This window comes from Triturus cristatus, chromosome 8 (genome assembly GCF_964204655.1).
Source record: "Triturus cristatus chromosome 8, aTriCri1.1, whole genome shotgun sequence".
NCBI lineage: Eukaryota > Metazoa > Chordata > Amphibia > Caudata > Salamandridae > Triturus > Triturus cristatus.
The window spans coordinates 54741556-54759532 of NC_140591.1; the positions used below are offsets into that span (position 1 = coordinate 54741556).

At 37.5% G+C, this 17977-nt stretch overlaps 3 non-coding genes across 3 annotated transcripts; all 3 read right to left on the reverse strand.

The window, feature by feature from the left end:
- Window positions 1-8580: 8580 nt before the first annotated feature.
- TRNAF-GAA (transfer RNA phenylalanine (anticodon GAA)) lies at window positions 8581-8653 on the reverse strand. The gene has a single exon. It is a non-coding gene; the product is annotated as a tRNA-Phe (tRNA).
- Window positions 8654-13243: 4590 nt separating this feature from the next.
- On the reverse strand, window positions 13244-13316 carry TRNAF-GAA (transfer RNA phenylalanine (anticodon GAA)). The gene has a single exon. It is a non-coding gene; the product is annotated as a tRNA-Phe (tRNA).
- Window positions 13317-14411: 1095 nt separating this feature from the next.
- TRNAF-GAA (transfer RNA phenylalanine (anticodon GAA)) lies at window positions 14412-14484 on the reverse strand. The gene has a single exon. It is a non-coding gene; the product is annotated as a tRNA-Phe (tRNA).
- Window positions 14485-17977: the final 3493 nt, after the last annotated feature.

The following is a 17977-nucleotide window of genomic DNA, read 5'->3' on the forward strand; positions in this document are numbered from 1 at the left end:
GTATCATTCATCAGTTAACGGGTGCAATAGGTAAATAGCATTTTTCGGATCCAGGTTAGGTAGCTTTTTTTTTTACTCTGAATGGACTAGCACCATATTACACAGAGGTATTTGGCCTGAGTAGGTAAGCTATGTCATCTGAATACTGAAATCTGTGTTCAAGGAGAAGTGGAAGCTGATGCAGACAAGAGTTTACTTTACAAAAAAGCATGAAATAGGAAACATTTGTAGTCGAAGCTGAATGCAAGAGAGGTGGAAGCAAATTTAGAAGGAGGACAGAAAGACAATTCTATGTTGAATTGATCATGTTGTCGATCAGTTGATCAAATATTTTGATAAATAAAGAAAGAAAAACTTGAGCTGATACCAAGAAATATTTTGTGAGAAGCAAGAAACCTCTCAGACTTTTCCGAAACCCAGCATTGAACAAGGGACTTTTAGATTTTCAATCTAACACTCTCCCAACTGAGCTATTTCATCCAGCTGGCCATTTTGGCTTTCTGTTGTATTTTTGATAATTGTTAAAGATAAATGCAGACCCTGGTCATTCTATCTGCATGTGCAGTTATGTGTTAAATTGTCCAATATTATTCAGCAGCTAAATTGGTCTGATGGGTGAATTTCCTTTTTAGGAGCCAAGTTAGTTAGAAGATGTTTGTAAACTATGAATGGACTTATACTCAGACACACAGACCTATATGGCGAGGGTAGGCAAACTAGGTAATCTGACTACTAACAGTTTTGTATAAGGGGAACTCGAGGCTGATGCAGGCAAAGCTTTACTTTCAATTAAAGGAAGAATTGGCAAATAAAGCAGGTAAAGTTGAATACAAGAGAGGTGGAAGCAAGTTTGACAGAAAGACAGAATGTAAAAAATATGTTGAAATGGTTGTCTTATCGATCAGCTTGATAAAAGGTTTTGATCATTATAAACAACGTCAATATGAGTTGACTCCAAATAGCATTTGTGGCATGCAAAGCAGAAGTTCAAAATGTGCCTAAACCCGGGATTGAACCAGGGACCTTTAGATCTTCAGTCTACTGCTCTCCCAACTGAGCTATTTCATCCAGCTGGCAATTTTGGCTTTCTGTTGTATTTTTTATAATTGTTAAAGAAAAATGCAGAACCTGGTCACTCTATCTGCATGTGCAGTTATGTGTTAAATTGTCCAGTATTATTCAGTAGCTAAATTGGTCTGATGGGTGAATTTCCTTTTTAGGAGCCAAGTTAGTTAGATGATGTTTGTAAACTATGAATGGACTTATACTCAGAAACACAGACCTATATGGCGAGGGTCGGCAAGCTAGGTCATCTGACTACTAACAGTTTTGTATAAGGGGAACTGGAGGCTGATGCAGGCAAAGCTTTACTTTCAATTAAAGGAAGAATTGGGAAATAAGGGAGGCAAAGTTGAATACAAGAGAGGTGGAAGCAAGTTTGAAAGAAAGACAGAAAGTAAATAATATGTTGAATTAATTGTATTGTCGATTATCTTGATAAAACGTTTTGATCATTATAAACAAAGTCAATATGAGTTGACTCAAAATAGTCTTTGTGGCATGCAAAGCAGAAGTTCAAAATGTGCCGAAACACGGGATCGAACCAGGGACCTTTAGATCTTCAGTCTAACGCTCTCCCAACTGAGCTATTTCGGCCTGCCAGCAGCTATAGTATTCAGCCTCTTTTTTTGAACAATCCCAGAACAGAGATGCAGAACCTGGATTTTCAATCTGAGGTTAGAGCTGTGTTTTAATGTGTCCTGCATTGTTCAGCAGCTAACTGGTGAAAGGGTGAGTAGCGTTTTTGGGATAAATGTTAGGTCGTTTTTCTTTTAAAACTCTAAGTGGACCAGCACTGTATTACACAGACGTATGTCGCCTGAGTAGGTAAGCTATGTCATCTCAATACTGACAACTTTGTTCAAGGAGAAGTGAAAGCTGATGCAGACAAGAGTTTACTTTGAAAAAAGTATAAAATGGGATAAATTCGTCATCAAAGTTGATGGCAAGAGAGGTGGAAGCAAGTTTAGAAGGAGGACAGAAAGACAACTTTTTGTTGAAGTTATCATGTTGTTGATCAGTTGATAAAATATTTTGAGAAATAAAGAAAAAAACTAGAGCTGATTTCAAGAAATATTTTGCAAGAATGTAGGATCCCCTCGCACTGTGCTGAAAGTCAGGATTGAATCAGGTACCTTAAGCTCTTCAGTCTAACGATCTCCCAACTGAGATATTTCAGCCAACAAGTCCCTGTGGCCTCCTGATGTATTATTAATAATTGTAGACGATACATACAGAACCTGGTCATTCTATTTTCGTTTATAGTTATGTGTTAAAGTGTCCAGTATCATTCAGCAGGTAACTTGGTCTGATGAGTGAATATCCTTTTTAGGGGACAATGTAGGTAGAATTTTTTTTTCTAAACTCTGAATTGACTTATACTCTGAAACACAGACCTATATGGCCAGGGTGTACAAGCTATGTCATCTGACTACTGACAGTTTTGTATAAGGGGAATTGGAGGCTGATGCAGGCAAAGCTTTACTTTAAAATAAAGCAAGAAGTTGCAAATAAATGAGGCATAGTTGAATACAAGAGAGATGGAAGCAAGTTTGAAAAGAAGACAGAATGTAAATAATATGTTGAATTGATTGTGTTGTTGATCAGATTGATAAAAGGTTTTGATAAAGAAGAGCGTTGATTTAACTCCAAACAGCTTTTGTGACTGAAAAGCAGAAGTTGAAATTGTGCCGAAACCCAGGATTGAACCAGGGACCTTTAGATCTTCAGTCTAACACTCTCCCAACTGAGCTATTTCGGCCTGCTGGTAGTTTGGGTCTTCATCCTTTCTTTTAAACTTCCCAAGAAAATAGATGCTCAACCTCATGCTAGAGCTATGTTTTAAGATGTCCTGTATCATTCATCAGTTAACGGGTGCAATAGGTAAATAGCATTTTTCGGATCCAGGTTAGGTAGCTTTTGTTTTTTACTCTGAATGGACTAGCACCATATTACACAGAGGTATTTGGCCTGAGTAGGTAAGCTATGTCATCTGAATACTGAAATCTGTGTTCAAGGAGAAGTGGAAGCTGATGCAGACAAGAGTTTACTTTACAAAAAAGCATGAAATAGGAAACATTTGTAGTCGAAGCTGAATGCAAGAGAGGTGGAAGCAAATTTAGAAGGAGGACAGAAAGACAATTCTATGTTGAATTGATCATGTTGTCGGTCAGTTGATCAAATATTTTGATAAATAAAGAAAGAAAAACTTGAGCTGATACCAAGAAATATTTTGTGAGAAGCAAGAAACCTCTCAGACTTTTCCGAAACCCAGCATTGAACAAGGGACTTTTAGATTTTCAATCTAACACTCTCCCAACTGAGCTATTTCATCCAGCTGGCCATTTTGGCTTTCTGTTGTATTTTTGATAATTGTTAAAGATAAATGCAGACCCTGGTCATTCTATCTGCATGTGCAGTTATGTGTTAAATTGTCCAATATTATTCAGCAGCTAAATTGACCTGATGGGTGAATATCCTTTTTAGGAGCCAAGTTAGTTAGAAGATGTTTGTAAACTATGAATGGACTTATACTCAGACACACAGACCTATATGGCGAGGGTAGGCAAACTAGGTCATCTGACTACTAACAGTTTTGTATAAGGGGAACTCGAGGCTGATGCAGGCAAAGCTTTACTTTCAATTAAAGGAAGAATTGGCAAATAAAGCAGGTAAAGTTGAATACAAGAGAGGTGGAAGCAAGTTTGACAGAAAGACAGAATGTAAAAAATATGTTGAAATGGTTGTCTTATCGATCAGCTTGATAAAAGGTTTTGATCATTATAAACAACGTCAATATGAGTTGACTCCAAATAGCATTTGTGGCATGCAAAGCAGAAGTTCAAAATGTGCCTAAACCCGGGATTGAACCAGGGACCTTTAGATCTTCAGCCTACTGCTCTCCCAACTGAGCTATTTCATCCAGCTGGCAATTTTGGCTCTCTGTTGTATTTTTTATAATTGTTAAAGATAAATGCAGAACCTGGTCACTCTATCTGCATGTGCAGTTATGTGTTAAATTGTCCAGTATTATTCAGTAGCTAAATTGGTCTGATGGGTGAATTTCCTTTTTAGGAGCCAAGTTAGTTAGATGATGTTTGTAAACTATGAATGGACTTATACTCAGAAACACAGACCTATATGGCGAGGGTCGGCAAGCTAGGTCATCTGACTATTAACAGTTTTGTATAAGGGGAACTGGAGGCTGATGCAGGCAAAGCTTTACTTTCAATTAAAGGAAGAATTGGGAAATAAAGGAGGCAAAGTTGAATACAAGAGAGGTGGAAGCAAGTTTGAAAGAAAGACAGAAAGTAAATAATATGTTGAATTAATTGTATTGTCGATTATCTTGATAAAAGGTTTTGATCATTATAAACAAAGTCAATATGAGTTGACTCAAAATAGTCTTTGTGGCATGCAAAGCAGAAGTTCAAAATGTGCCGAAACCCGGGATCGAACCAGGGACCTTTAGATCTTCAGTCTAACACTCTCGCAACTGAGCTATTTCGGCCTGCCAGCAGCTATAGTATTCAGCCTCTTTTTTTGAACAATCCCAGAACAGAGATGCAGAACCTGGATTTTCAATCTGAGGTTAGAGCTGTGTTTTAATGTGTCCTGCATTGTTCAGCAGCTAACTGGTGAAATGGGTGAGTAGCGTTTTTGGGATAAATGTTAGGTTGTTTTTCTTTTAAAACTCTGAGTAGACCAGCACTGTATTACACAGACGTATGTCGCCTGAGTAGGTAAGCTATGTCATCTCAATACTGACAACTTTGTTCAAGGAGAAGTGAAAGCTGATGCAGACAAGAGTTTACTTTGAAAAAAGTATAAAATGGGATAAATTCGTCATCAAAGTTGATGGCAAGAGAGGTGGAAGCAAGTTTAGAAGGAGGACAGAAAGACAACTTTTTGTTGAAGTTATCATGTTGTTGATCAGTTGATAAAATATTTTGAGAAATAAAGAAAAAAAAACTAGAGCTGATTTCAAGAAATATTTTGCAAGAATGTAGGATCCCCTCGCACTGTGCTGAAAGTCAGGATTGAATCAGGTACCTTAAGCTCTTCAGTCTAACGATCTCCCAACTGAGATATTTCAGCCAACAAGTCCCTGTGGCCTCCTGATGTATTATTAATAATTGTAGACGATACATACAGAACCTGGTCATTCTATTTTCGTTTATAGTTATGTGTTAAAGTGTCCAGTATCATTCAGCAGGTAACTTGGTCTGATGAGTGAATATCCTTTTTAGGGGACAAGGTAGGTAGAATTTTTTTTTCTAAACTCTGAATTGACTTATACTCTGAAACACAGACCTATATGGCCAGGGTGTACAAGCTATGTCATCTGACTACTGACAGTTTTGTATAAGGGGAATTGGAGGCTGATGCAGGCAAAGCTTTACTTTAAAATAAAGCAAGAAGTTGCAAATAAATGAGGCATAGTTGAATACAAGAGAGGTGGAAGCAAGTTTGAAAGGAAGACAGAAAGTAAATAATATGTTGAATTGATTGTGTTGTTGATCAGATTGATAAAAGGTTTTGATAAAGAAGAGCGTTGATTTAACTCCAAACAGCTTTTGTGACATGAAAAGCAGAAGTTGAAATTGTGCCGAATCCCGGGATTGAACCAGGGACCTTTAGATCTTCAGTCTAACGCTCTCCCAACTGAGCTATTTCGGCCTGCTGGTAGTTTGGGTCTTCATCCTTTCTTTTAAACTTCCCAAGAAAATAGATGCTCAACCTCATGCTAGAGCTATGTTTTAAGATGTCCTGTATCATTCATCAGTTAACGGGTGCAATAGGTAAATAGCATTTTTCGGATCCAGGTTAGGTAGCTTTTTTTTTTACTCTGAATGGACTAGCACCATATTACACAGAGGTATTTGGCCTGAGTAGGTAAGCTATGTCATCTGAATACTGAAATCTGTGTTCAAGGAGAAGTGGAAGCTGATGCAGACAAGAGTTTACTTTACAAAAAAGCATGAAATAGGAAACATTTGTAGTCGAAGCTGAATGCAAGAGAGGTGGAAGCAAATTTAGAAGGAGGACAGAAAGACAATTCTATGTTGAATTGATCATGTTGTCGATCAGTTGATCAAATATTTTGATAAATAAAGAAAGAAAAACTTGAGCTGATACCAAGAAATATTTTGTGAGAAGCAAGAAACCTCTCAGACTTTTCCGAAACCCAGCATTGAACAAGGGACTTTTAGATTTTCAATCTAACACTCTCCCAACTGAGCTATTTCATCCAGCTGGCCATTTTGGCTTTCTGTTCTATTTTTGATAATTGTTAAAGATAAATGCAGACCCTGGTCATTCTATCTGCATGTGCAGTTATGTGTTAAATTGTCCAATATTATTCAGCAGCTAAATTGGTCTGATGGGTGAATTTCCTTTTTAGGAGCCAAGTTAGTTAGAAGATGTTTGTAAACTATGAATGGACTTATACTCAGACACACAGACCTATATGGCGAGGGTAGGCAAACTAGGTTATCTGACTACTAACAGTTTTGTATAAGGGGAACTCGAGGCTGATGCAGGCAAAGCTTTACTTTCAATTAAAGGAAGAATTGGCAAATAAAGCAGGTAAAGTTGAATACAAGAGAGGTGGAAGCAAGTTTGACAGAAAGACAGAATGTAAAAAATATGTTGAAATGGTTGTCTTATCGATCAGCTTGATAAAAGGTTTTGATCATTATAAACAACGTCAATATGAGTTGACTCCAAATAGCATTTGTGGCATGCAAAGCAGAAGTTCAAAATGTGCCTAAACCCGGGATTGAACCAGTGACCTTTAGATCTTCAGTCTACTGCTCTCCCAACTGAGCTATTTCATCCAGCTGGCAATTTTGGCTTTCTGTTGTATTTTTTATAATTGTTAAAGAAAAATGCAGAACCTGGTCACTCTATCTGCATGTGCAGTTATGTGTTAAATTGTCCAGTATTATTCAGTAGCTAAATTGGTCTGATGGGTGAATTTCCTTTTTAGGAGCCAAGTTAGTTAGATGATGTTTGTAAACTATGAATGGACTTATACTCAGAAACACAGACCTATATGGCGAGGGTCGGCAAGCTAGGTCATCTGACTACTAACAGTTTTGTATAAGGGGAACTGGAGGCTGATGCAGGCAAAGCTTTACTTTCAATTAAAGGAAGAATTGGGAAATAAGGGAGGCAAAGTTGAATACAAGAGAGGTGGAAGCAAGTTTGAAAGAAAGACAGAAAGTAAATAATATGTTGAATTAATTGTATTGTCGATTATCTTGATAAAAGGTTTTGATCATTATAAACAAAGTCAATATGAGTTGACTCAAAATAGTCTTTGTGGCATGCAAAGCAGAAGTTCAAAATGTGCCGAAAAACGGGATCGAACCAGGGACCTTTGGATCTTCAGTCTAACGCTCTCCCAACTGAGCTATTTCGGCCTGCCAGCAGCTATAGTATTCAGCCTCTTTTTTTGAACAATCCCAGAACAGAGATGCAGAACCTGGATTTTCAATCTGAGGTTAGAGCTGTGTTTTAATGTGTCCTGCATTGTTCAGCAGCTAACTGGTGAAATGGGTGAGTAGCGTTTTTGGGATAAATGTTAGGTCGTTTTTCTTTTAAAACTCTCAGTGGACCAGCACTGTATTACACAGACGTATGTCGCCTGAGTAGGTAAGCTATGTCATCTCAATACTGACAACTTTGTTCAAGGAGAAGTGAAAGCTGATGCAGACAAGAGTTTACTTTGAAAAAAGTATAAAATGGGATAAATTCGTCATCAAAGCTGATGGCAAGAGAGGTGGAAGCAAGTTTAGAAGGAGGACAGAAAGACAACTTTTTGTTGAAGTTATCATGTTGTTGATCAGTTGATAAAATATTTTGAGAAATAAAGAAAAAAACTAGAGCTGATTTCAAGAAATATTTTGCAAGAATGTAGGATCCCCTCGCACTGTGCTGAAAGTCAGGATTGAATCAGGTACCTTAAGCTCTTCAGTCTAACGATCTCCCAACTGAGATATTTCAGCCAACAAGTCCCTGTGGCCTCCTGATGTATTATTAATAATTGTAGACGATACATACAGAACCTGGTCATTCTATTTTCGTTTATAGTTATGTGTTAAAGTGTCCAGTATCATTCAGCAGGTAACTTGGTCTGATGAGTGAATATCCTTTTTAGGGGACAATGTAGGTAGAATTTTTTTTTCTAAACTCTGAATTGACTTATACTCTGAAACACAGACCTATATGGCCAGGGTGTACAAGCTATGTCATCTGACTACTGACAGTTTTGTATAAGGGGAATTGGAGGCTGATGCAGGCAAAGCTTTACTTTAAAATAAAGCAAGAAGTTTCAAATAAATGAGGCATAGTTGAATACAAGAGAGGTGGAAGCAAGTTTGAAAAGAAGACAGAAAGTAAATAATATGTTGAATTGATTGTGTTGTTGATCAGATTGATAAAAGGTTTTGATAAAGAAGAGCGTTGATTTAACTCCAAACAGCTTTTGTGACTGAAAAGCAGAAGTTGAAATTGTGCCGAAACCCGGGATTGAACCAGGGACCTTTAGATCTTCAGTCTAACACTCTCCCAACTGAGCTATTTCGGCCTGCTGGTAGTTTGGGTCTTCATCCTTTCTTTTAAACTTCCCAAGAAAATAGATGCTCAACCTCATGCTAGAGCTATGTTTTAAGATGTCCTGTATCATTCATCAGTTAACGGGTGCAATAGGTAAATAGCATTTTTCGGATCCAGGTTAGGTAGCTTTTTTTTTTACTCTGAATGGACTAGCACCATATTACACAGAGGTATTTGGCCTGAGTAGGTAAGCTATGTCATCTGAATACTGAAATCTGTGTTCAAGGAGAAGTGGAAGCTGATGCAGACAAGAGTTTACTTTACAAAAAAGCATGAAATAGGAAACATTTGTAGTCGAAGCTGAATGCAAGAGAGGTGGAAGCAAATTTAGAAGGAGGACAGAAAGACAATTCTATGTTGAATTGATCATGTTGTCGATCAGTTGATCAAATATTTTGATAAATAAAGAAAGAAAAACTTGAGCTGATACCAAGAAATATTTTGTGAGAAGCAAGAAACCTCTCAGACTTTTCCGAAACCCAGCATTGAACAAGGGACTTTTAGATTTTCAATCTAACACTCTCCCAACTGAGCTATTTCATCCAGCTGGCCATTTTGGCTTTCTGTTGTATTTTTGATAATTGTTAAAGATAAATGCAGACCCTGGTCATTCTATCTGCATGTGCAGTTATGTGTTAAATTGTCCAATGTTATTCAGCAGCTAAATTGGTCTGATGGGTGAATTTCCTTTTTAGGAGCCAAGTTAGTTAGAAGATGTTTGTAAACTATGAATGGACTTATACTCAGACACACAGACCTATGTGGCGAGGGTAGGCAAACTAGGTCATCTGACTACTAACAGTTTTGTATAAGGGGAACTCGAGGCTGATGCAGGCAAAGCTTTACTTTCAATTAAAGGAAGAATTGGCAAATAAAGCAGGTAAAGTTGAATACAAGAGAGGTGGAAGCAAGTTTGACAGAAAGACAGAATGTAAAAAATATGTTGAAATGGTTGTCTTTTCGATCAGCTTGATAAAAGGTTTTGATCATTATAAACAACGTCAATATGAGTTGACTCCAAATAGCATTTGTGGCATGCAAAGCAGAAGTTCAAAATGTGCCTAAACCCGGGATTGAACCAGGGACCTTTAGATCTTCAGTCTACTGCTCTCCCAACTGAGCTATTTCATCCAGCTGGCAATTTTGGCTTTCTGTTGTATTTTTTATAATTGTTAAAGATAAATGCAGAACCTGGTCACTCTATCTGCATGTGCAGTTATGTGTTAAATTGTCCAGTATTATTCAGTAGCTAAATTGGTCTGATGGGTGAATTTCCTTTTTAGGAGCCAAGTTAGTTAGATGATGTTTGTAAACTATGAATGGACTTATACTCAGAAACACAGACCTATATGGCGAGGGTCGGCAAGCTAGGTCATCTGACTACTAACAGTTTTGTATAAGGGGAACTGGAGGCTGATGCAGGCAAAGCTTTACTTTCAATTAAAGGAAGAATTGGGAAATAAAGGAGGCAAAGTTGAATACAAGAGAGGTGGAAGCAAGTTTGAAAGAAAGACAGAAAGTAAATAATATGTTGAATTAATTGTATTGTCGATTATCTTGATAAAAGGTTTTGATCATTATAAACAAAGTCAATATGAGTTGACTCAAAATAGTCTTTGTGGCATGCAAAGCAGAAGTTCAAAATGTGCCGAAACACGGGATCGTACCAGGGACCTTTGGATCTTCAGTCTAACGCTCTCCCAACTGAGCTATTTCGGCCTGCCAGCAGCTATAGTATTCAGCCTCTTTTTTTGAACAATCCCAGAACAGAGATGCAGAACCTGGATTTTCAATCTGAGGTTAGAGCTGTGTTTTAATGTGTCCTGCATTGTTCAGCAGCTAACTGGTGAAATGGGTGAGTAGCGTTTTTGGGATAAATGTTAGGTCGTTTTTCTTTTAAAACTCTCAGTGGACCAGCACTGTATTACACAGACGTATGTCGCCTGAGTAGGTAAGCTATGTCATCTCAATACTGACAACTTTGTTCAAGGAGAAGTGAAAGCTGATGCAGACAAGAGTTTACTTTGAAAAAAGTATAAAATGGGATAAATTCGTCATCAAAGCTGATGGCAAGAGAGGTGGAAGCAAGTTTAGAAGGAGGACAGAAAGACAACTTTTTGTTGAAGTTATCATGTTGTTGATCAGTTGATAAAATATTTTGAGAAATAAAGAAAAAAACTAGAGCTGATTTCAAGAAATATTTTGCAAGAATGTAGGATCCCCTCGCACTGTGCTGAAAGTCAGGATTGAATCAGGTACCTTAAGCTCTTCAGTCTAACGATCTCCCAACTGAGATATTTCAGCCAACAAGTCCCTGTGGCCTCCTGATGTATTATTAATAATTGTAGACGATACATACAGAACCTGGTCATTCTATTTTCGTTTATAGTTATGTGTTAAAGTGTCCAGTATCATTCAGCAGGTAACTTGGTCTGATGAGTGAATATCCTTTTTAGGGGACAATGTAGGTAGAATTTTTTTTTCTAAACTCTGAATTGACTTATACTCTGAAACACAGACCTATATGGCCAGGGTGTACAAGCTATGTCATCTGACTACTGACAGTTTTGTATAAGGGGAATTGGAGGCTGATGCAGGCAAAGCTTTACTTTAAAATAAAGCAAGAAGTTTCAAATAAATGAGGCATAGTTGAATACAAGAGAGGTGGAAGCAAGTTTGAAAAGAAGACAGAAAGTAAATAATATGTTGAATTGATTGTGTTGTTGATCAGATTGATAAAAGGTTTTGATAAAGAAGAGCGTTGATTTAACTCCAAACAGCTTTTGTGACTGAAAAGCAGAAGTTGAAATTGTGCCGAAACCCGGGATTGAACCAGGGACCTTTAAATCTTCAGTCTAACACTCTCCCAACTGAGCTATTTCGGCCTGCTGGTAGTTTGGGTCTTCATCCTTTCTTTTAAACTTCCCAAGAAAATAGATGCTCAACCTCATGCTAGAGCTATGTTTTAAGATGTCCTGTATCATTCATCAGTTAACGGGTGCAATAGGTAAATAGCATTTTTCGGATCCAGGTTAGGTAGCTTTTTTTTTTACTCTGAATGGACTAGCACCATATTACACAGAGGTATTTGGCCTGAGTAGGTAAGCTATGTCATCTGAATACTGAAATCTGTGTTCAAGGAGAAGTGGAAGCTGATGCAGACAAGAGTTTACTTTACAAAAAAGCATGAAATAGGAAACATTTGTAGTCGAAGCTGAATGCAAGAGAGGTGGAAGCAAATTTAGAAGGAGGACAGAAAGACAATTCTATGTTGAATTGATCATGTTGTCGATCAGTTGATCAAATATTTTGATAAATAAAGAAAGAAAAACTTGAGCTGATACCAAGAAATATTTTGTGAGAAGCAAGAAACCTCTCAGACTTTTCCGAAACCCAGCATTGAACAAGGGACTTTTAGATTTTCAATCTAACACTCTCCCAACTGAGCTATTTCATCCAGCTGGCCATTTTGGCTTTCTGTTGTATTTTTGATAATTGTTAAAGATAAATGCAGACCCTGGTCATTCTATCTGCATGTGCAGTTATGTGTTAAATTGTCCAATGTTATTCAGCAGCTAAATTGGTCTGATGGGTGAATTTCCTTTTTAGGAGCCAAGTTAGTTAGAAGATGTTTGTAAACTATGAATGGACTTATACTCAGACACACAGACCTATGTGGCGAGGGTAGGCAAACTAGGTCATCTGACTACTAACAGTTTTGTATAAGGGGAACTCGAGGCTGATGCAGGCAAAGCTTTACTTTCAATTAAAGGAAGAATTGGCAAATAAAGCAGGTAAAGTTGAATACAAGAGAGGTGGAAGCAAGTTTGACAGAAAGACAGAATGTAAAAAATATGTTGAAATGGTTGTCTTTTCGATCAGCTTGATAAAAGGTTTTGATCATTATAAACAACGTCAATATGAGTTGACTCCAAATAGCATTTGTGGCATGCAAAGCAGAAGTTCAAAATGTGCCTAAACCCGGGATTGAACCAGGGACCTTTAGATCTTCAGTCTACTGCTCTCCCAACTGAGCTATTTCATCCAGTGTGGCAATTTTGGCTTTCTGTTGTATTTTTTATAATTGTTAAAGATAAATGCAGAACCTGGTCACTCTATCTGCATGTGCAGTTATGTGTTAAATTGTCCAGTATTATTCAGTAGCTAAATTGGTCTGATGGGTGAATTTCCTTTTTAGGAGCCAAGTTAGTTAGATGATGTTTGTAAACTATGAATGGACTTATACTCAGAAACACAGACCTATATGGCGAGGGTCGGCAAGCTAGGTCATCTGACTACTAACAGTTTTGTATAAGGGGAACTGGAGGCTGATGCAGGCAAAGCTTTACTTTCAATTAAAGGAAGAATTGGGAAATAAAGGAGGCAAAGTTGAATACAAGAGAGGTGGAAGCAAGTTTGAAAGAAAGACAGAAAGTAAATAATATGTTGAATTAATTGTATTGTCGATTATCTTGATAAAAGGTTTTGATCATTATAAACAAAGTCAATATGAGTTGACTCAAAATAGTCTTTGTGGCATGCAAAGCAGAAGTTCAAAATGTGCCGAAACCCGGGATCGAACCAGGGACCTTTAGATCTTCAGTCTAACACTCTCCCAACTGAGCTATTTCGGCCTGCCAGCAGCTATAGTATTCAGCCTCTTTTTTTGAACAATCCCAGAACAGAGATGCAGAACCTGGATTTTCAATCTGAGGTTAGAACTGTGTTTTAATGTGTCCTGCATTGTTCAGCAGCTAACTGGTGAAATGGGTGAGTAGCGTTTTGGGATAAATGTTAGGTCGTTTTTCTTTTAAAACTCTGAGTGGACCAGCACTGTATTACACAGACGTATGTCGCCTGAGTAGGTAAGCTATGTCATCTCAATACTGACAACTTTGTTCAAGGAGAAGTGAAAGCTGATGCAGACAAGTGTTTACTTTGAAAAAAGTATAAAATGGGATAAATTCGTCATCAAAGTTGATGGCAAGAGAGGTGGAAGCAAGTTTAGAAGGAGGACAGAAAGACAACTTTTTGTTGAAGTTATCATGTTGTTGATCAGTTGATAAAATATTTTGAGAAATAAAGAAAAAAAAACTAGAGCTGATTTCAAGAAATATTTTGCAAGAATGTAGGATCCCCTCGCACTGTGCTGAAAGTCAGGATTGAATCAGGTACCTTAAGCTCTTCAGTCTAACGATCTCCCAACTGAGATATTTCAGCCAACAAGTCCCTGTGGCCTCCTGATGTATTATTAATAATTGTAGACGATACATACAGAACCTGGTCATTCTATTTTCGTTTATAGTTATGTGTTAAAGTGTCCAGTATCATTCAGCAGGTAACTTGGTCTGATGAGTGAATATCCTTTTTAGGGGACAAGGTAGGTAGAATTTTTTTTTCTAAACTCTGAATTGACTTATACTCTGAAACACAGACCTATATGGCCAGGGTGTACAAGCTATGTCATCTGACTACTGACAGTTTTGTATAAGGGGAATTGGAGGCTGATGCAGGCAAAGCTTTACTTTAAAATAAAGCAAGAAGTTGCAAATAAATGAGGCATAGTTGAATACAAGAGAGGTGGAAGCAAGTTTGAAAGGAAGACAGAAAGTAAATAATATGTTGAATTGATTGTGTTGTTGATCAGATTGATAAAAGGTTTTGATAAAGAAGAGCGTTGATTTAACTCCAAACAGCTTTTGTGACATGAAAAGCAGAAGTTGAAATTGTGCCGAAACCCGGGATTGAACCAGGGACCTTTAGATCTTCAGTCTAACGCTCTCCCAACTGAGCTATTTCGGCCTGCTGGTAGTTTGGGTCTTCATCCTTTCTTTTAAACTTCCCAAGAAAATAGATGCTCAACCTCATGCTAGAGCTATGTTTTAAGATGTCCTGTATCATTCATCAGTTAACGGGTGCAATAGGTAAATAGCATTTTTCGGATCCAGGTTAGGTAGCTTTTGTTTTTTACTCTGAATGGACTAGCACCATATTACACAGAGGTATTTGGCCTGAGTAGGTAAGCTATGTCATCTGAATACTGAAATCTGTGTTCAAGGAGAAGTGGAAGCTGATGCAGACAAGAGTTTACTTTACAAAAAAGCATGAAATAGGAAACATTTGTAGTCGAAGCTGAATGCAAGAGAGGTGGAAGCAAATTTAGAAGGAGGACAGAAAGACAATTCTATGTTGAATTGATCATGTTGTCGATCAGTTGATCAAATATTTTGATAAATAAAGAAAGAAAAACTTGAGCTGATACCAAGAAATATTTTGTGAGAAGCAAGAAACCTCTCAGACTTTTCCGAAACCCAGCATTGAACAAGGGACTTTTAGATTTTCAATCTAACACTCTCCCAACTGAGCTATTTCATCCAGCTGGCCATTTTGGCTTTCTGTTGTATTTTTGATAATTGTTAAAGATAAATGCAGACCCTGGTCATTCTATCTGCATGTGCAGTTATGTGTTAAATTGTCCAATATTATTCAGCAGCTAAATTGGTCTGATGGGTGAATTTCCTTTTTAGGAGCCAAGTTAGTTAGAAGATGTTTGTAAACTATGAATGGACTTATACTCAGACACACAGACCTATATGGCGAGGGAAGGCAAACTAGGTTATCTGACTACTAACAGTTTTGTATAAGGGGAACTCGAGGCTGATGCAGGCAAAGCTTTACTTTCAATTAAAGGAAGAATTGGCAAATAAAGCAGGTAAAGTTGAATACAAGAGAGGTGGAAGCAAGTTTGACAGAAAGACAGAATGTAAAAAATATGTTGAAATGGTTGTCTTATCGATCAGCTTGATAAAAGGTTTTGATCATTATAAACAACGTCAATATGAGTTGACTCCAAATAGCATTTGTGGCATGCAAAGCAGAAGTTCAAAATGTGCCTAAACCCGGGATTGAACCAGGGACCTTTAGATCTTCAGTCTACTGCTCTCCCAACTGAGCTATTTCATCCAGCTGGCAATTTTGGCTTTCTGTTGTATTTTTTATAATTGTTAAAGAAAAATGCAGAACCTGGTCACTCTATCTGCATGTGCAGTTATGTGTTAAATTGTCCAGTATTATTCAGTAGCTAAATTGGTCTGATGGGTGAATTTCCTTTTTAGGAGCCAAGTTAGTTAGATGATGTTTGTAAACTATGAATGGACTTATACTCAGAAACACAGACCTATATGGCGAGGGTCGGCAAGCTAGGTCATCTGACTACTAACAGTTTTGTATAAGGGGAACTGGAGGCTGATGCAGGCAAAGCTTTACTTTCAATTAAAGGAAGAATTGGGAAATAAGGGAGGCAAAGTTGAATACAAGAGAGGTGGAAGCAAGTTTGAAAGAAAGACAGAAAGTAAATAATATGTTGAATTAATTGTATTGTCGATTATCTTGATAAAAGGTTTTGATCATTATAAACAAAGTCAATATGAGTTGACTCAAAATAGTCTTTGTGGCATGCAAAGCAGAAGTTCAAAATGTGCCGAAACACGGGATCGAACCAGGGACCTTTGGATTTTCAGTCTAACGCTCTCCCAACTGAGCTATTTCGGCCTGCCAGCAGCTATAGTATTCAGCCTCTTTTTTTGAACAATCCCAGAACAGAGATGCAGAACCTGGATTTTCAATCTGAGGTTAGAGCTGTGTTTTAATGTGTCCTGCATTGTTCAGCAGCTAACTGGTGAAATGGGTGAGTAGCGTTTTTGGGATAAATGTTAGGTCGTTTTTCTTTTAAAACTCTCAGTGGACCAGCACTGTATTACACAGACGTATGTCGCCTGAGTAGGTAAGCTATGTCATCTCAATACTGACAACTTTGTTCAAGGAGAAGTGAAAGCTGATGCAGACAAGAGTTTACTTTGAAAAAAGTATAAAATGGGATAAATTCGTCATCAAAGCTGATGGCAAGAGAGGTGGAAGCAAGTTTAGAAGGAGGACAGAAAGACAACTTTTTGTTGAAGTTATCATGTTGTTGATCAGTTGATAAAATATTTTGAGAAATAAAGAAAAAAACTAGAGCTGATTTCAAGAAATATTTTGCAAGAATGTAGGATCCCCTCGCACTGTGCTGAAAGTCAGGATTGAATCAGGTACCTTAAGCTCTTCAGTCTAACGATCTCCCAACTGAGATATTTCAGCCAACAAGTCCCTGTGGCCTCCTGATGTATTATTAATAATTGTAGACGATACATACAGAACCTGGTCATTCTATTTTCGTTTATAGTTATGTGTTAAAGTGTCCAGTATCATTCAGCAGGTAACTTGGTCTGATGAGTGAATATCCTTTTTAGGGGACAATGTAGGTAGAATTTTTTTTTCTAAACTCTGAATTGACTTATACTCTGAAACACAGACCTATATGGCCAGGGTGTACAAGCTATGTCATCTGACTACTGACAGTTTTGTATAAGGGGAATTGGAGGCTGATGCAGGCAAAGCTTTACTTTAAAATAAAGCAAGAAGTTGCAAATAAATGAGGCATAGTTGAATACAAGAGAGGTGGAAGCAAGTTTGAAAAGAAGACAGAAAGTAAATAATATGTTGAATTGATTGTGTTGTTGATCAGATTGATAAAAGGTTTTGATAAAGAAGAGCGTTGATTTAACTCCAAACAGCTTTTGTGACTGAAAAGCAGAAGTTGAAATTGTGCCGAAACCCAGGATTGAACCAGGGACCTTTAGATCTTCAGTCTAACACTCTCCCAACTGAGCTATTTCGGCCTGCTGTTAGTTTGGGTCTTCTTCCTTTCTTTTAAACTTCCCAAGAAAATAGATGCTCAACCTCATGCTAGAGCTATGTTTTAAGATGTCCTGTATCATTCATCAGTTAACGGGTGCAATAGGTAAATAGCATTTTTCGGATCCAGGTTAGGTAGCTTTTGTTTTTTACTCTGAATGGACTAGCACCATATTACACAGAGGTATTTGGCCTGAGTAGGTAAGCTATGTCATCTGAATACTGAAATCTGTGTTCAAGGAGAAGTGGAAGCTGATGCAGACAAGAGTTTACTTTACAAAAAAGCATGAAATAGGAAACATTTGTAGTCGAAGCTGAATGCAAGAGAGGTGGAAGCAAATTTAGAAGGAGGACAGAAAGACAATTCTATGTTGAATTGATCATGTTGTCGGTCAGTTGATCAAATATTTTGATAAATAAAGAAAGAAAAACTTGAGCTGATACCAAGAAATATTTTGTGAGAAGCAAGAAACCTCTCAGACTTTTCCGAAACCCAGCATTGAACAAGGGACTTTTAGATTTTCAATCTAACACTCTTTTTGCATCTGAGCTATTTCATCCA